Source organism: Ananas comosus, linkage group 1 (genome assembly GCF_001540865.1).
Source record: "Ananas comosus cultivar F153 linkage group 1, ASM154086v1, whole genome shotgun sequence".
Taxonomy (NCBI): domain Eukaryota; kingdom Viridiplantae; phylum Streptophyta; class Magnoliopsida; order Poales; family Bromeliaceae; genus Ananas; species Ananas comosus.
The window spans coordinates 2,438,287-2,441,312 of record NC_033621.1 but is presented as its reverse complement, the minus strand read 5'-3'; the positions used below and the strand labels follow the sequence as shown (position 1 = coordinate 2,441,312).

The following is a 3,026-nucleotide window of genomic DNA, read 5'->3' as shown; positions in this document are numbered from 1 at the left end:
ACACCAAACGCAAAACCTTACAAAAAAAAAAAAAAAAAAGAAAAGAAGGAAAAGCTTATGCCATACACAAATCTGCATTTTTTCAAGCATCAAAACTCGGAATTTATTTATCGGCTTTTTAAAAAAAAAAAAAAATGAAAGAAGTAGAGTATGCAGTAGCAAAGATGGTGTAAAGTCACAAATTTATAAATTTGTACATACACTTGCAATTTGAATTCAAATTAGTAGCCCCGAGTCCCGGCCCTTCCGAGGCGGCCCATGATGCCCTTTTGGCCCATTCAGCGAACCGATCGAGAAGCTTCTCGAAGCTTCTCGTAACTCTAGCCGACCGCTCGCCGCCGTCGCCCTCGGAGACGACGCCTCTCGCGGCGGAGCGCCGCCGCGCGTCGGCGCCGCCGATCGGCCGACGCGCGGCGAGGATGGGAGCGCGCCGCCGCTGCTCAGCTTCGAGCGGGGCGGCGGAGGCGCCGAGGGGGCGAATCCGCTCCTCCTACTCGGCGACGACGAAGAAGCCCTAGGAGACGCAGCATCCGATGGCGGAGACCTCCGCATCGGGCTCGATCTACGGTCGCCGTTGGCCGGAGCCACCTCTTTGCTCGTTCGCAGAGCCCTAATAGGAGGTGAAGGTACCGGAGGAGTACTAGACCTCGCAGATCCCACCGAAGAAGAAGGAGTCGGCGCCGATGTCGGTGGACGAGGCCGATCTCTGCGATGAGTCGGCGTCTTCACCGGTGAGCTCACCTCATCGCTACGACTCTTAGGTACGATCTTCGAACCCTTCGTACTTAGCTTCGTTTGCTCAATTAGGGTTTCTTGCTTCCTAATCTTTCTCTTAGCTGTTACTGGAATCGGCGCTATGATGTTGCTCTGCTTCTTAGAACTTGGCATTGACTTCTTCGTAATTGCTTGATTCTGTGTGTCATTTAGTATTGTAGTCTCTGACCTTGCCTTTTCAACTACATAGGTATCAGATTTAGGACGATCATCATTTACATTACCTCTTAGTTTCTCCTCACTGAGGGTTTTGGTGTCTGAGTAATCGGTTTCATTCTCCACCTCGTAGATGTTGGCTTCAGAGTTCGCTTTAGGATCCTGCGGATTAGTTTCAGTTTGAGGCCTATTAGTGCTAGTGTTTGGTTGAGATTCTACTGTTCTGAAGCTAGCGGTGGCGGTCTCTTCTGTGTCGAAGAACTCTTCGTGTGTCTCCGCAGAGGAGCTGCCGACCGCGTTGTCGTCGCCGGCTGATTCACTTGCATCAGAGTCGGATTCGGAGGTGTCAAGCTCCGAAAAGAATACCTAATTGGGGAATTAATAATATGAACATTCAGCCCATTTTATAAAAGAGAAATGTACATTGAAGTGTGGTAGAAATTGACGGTGAGTTGCACAGGGAGCCCTGAGTCTTTTAGTGTAGTTTTAGCTTGGTCCTCAAAAGCCACTCAGTTGGGGTACTCACTATCAAATTTAACCTAAGAATTCAATGAAAATGGTGTGATTATAATGCGATGCGAAGTTAGGGATCCAATTTTAACAATTGAAACCTCGTAAAACTGTTGGGGACCCGTGGTGTAAATTACCAGGGAATTAGCTGATCTTACCTCAATCTTGAAATCCTCTGGGAACTGATCCTTGCCTCTCCATGCAATATCAATCTCGTCGGTACTCAGGATCATTATATTAGATTGGACAAAAGCAGTGTTGAACATGAATCTGAGCATCAGTTCATCGCGTTCCAAATCCTTATCTACATGGATGCACTCGATAACCACGTCCCCTCGAACGTTACAATTGGTGTTCATCAGTATTACTGTACTTTCCGCCTGCATTTAACAAAATTCCGACAATGAAAGACCCACAATTTGAGAGCACAATATACAATTATCTATGCTCGATAGAAGCAAGAATTACCTGTCCATAATACTTAAGTTGTTTCTTAACCTTAGGGGTCGAGAAGAGAATCTTCGAAGTTCTATCCTTTTGCGTCGAGGGGTCTTCACCGTGTATACGAACCATCGGTCTACACCCCCCTTTACCATCAAAATTAGGGATTGATCTAAGAATGAGGCATTCTAAGACGAAGGGTGAATCTTTCAAAGGCCAATCAGATACACTGTGTAGCTTTGGGACATACTGTAGATATCTCAGATATGAAGGGTGCGGATTCAAGGGAGAATCTACACGGAGAAGCTCTTTTGGTGCTTGTCTATAAGCCATTTCCAACGTCCGCTCCTCCGATATGTATACTTGTCTGTAAAGTAGCAAACTGGCGAGCATGAACGCGAGCACGGGCCACCCGTGTCTCTCGCAGTGCAGTAGAAGCATGTCGCGCTCACCCTCTGAAGAAAGCCAGTTGTCACTTGTTCTTAAGAAGTGGTGGATTGTCTCGAGCGGAAGAATAGGCCACCCTTCGTATTGGCGGGGATAGTCGACGATTTTTACATTGTATTGGGATAGGATATCCAATATTTGGATTCTCCTATCTCCTTCCATTAAGTTGAGCACCATGAATGAGGAATTTGGGTAGCAATTCCTCAGTTGGATAATGATGCTGGTCATGTAATCCCTGCACTCATCTTCTCCCATTGTTTTGGTGTTTAAGCAACATTTGAAGACTGAGAACAAGAACATCATAGATTTAATGTAGCATTTAATAAAAGAATCATATAATATTTTATAATTAAAGTTTCAGTTATCGAAGGTTTTGTCCTTTTTTTTTTGTGAAATGCTTGTTGTATGTATAAAAGGTGTCCATATAAAGCTTACTATACTAGGATCTGGTGAGTTAAATGAGTTCAATTTTTTTAATTTTATAATGAATCCGAAGGGAATTTGGAGGTGATTTATGTCTCATTGCATAATTTATAATTTTAGTTTAGAAAAACTTAGGTGATCTGAATAAAGAAAAACTCTTTCCCATTTTTTTGAAATTTATTTTGTGCTTTTGCTTCTCATTTCATCTTAAAATACCTTTCTCCCTAAGTGTTATCACGTTTATTATTTCATGTGCATAACATGCTAAAATAGAA

The 3,026-nt window shown here is 43.9% G+C and overlaps 1 long non-coding RNA gene across 1 annotated transcript; it reads left to right on the top strand.

Annotated features, from left to right (window-relative positions):
* LOC109715264 lies at nucleotides 372-2,787 on the top strand. Its single transcript, XR_002217560.1, has 2 exons — nucleotides 372-761; nucleotides 1,944-2,787. It is a non-coding gene; the product is annotated as an uncharacterized LOC109715264 (long non-coding RNA).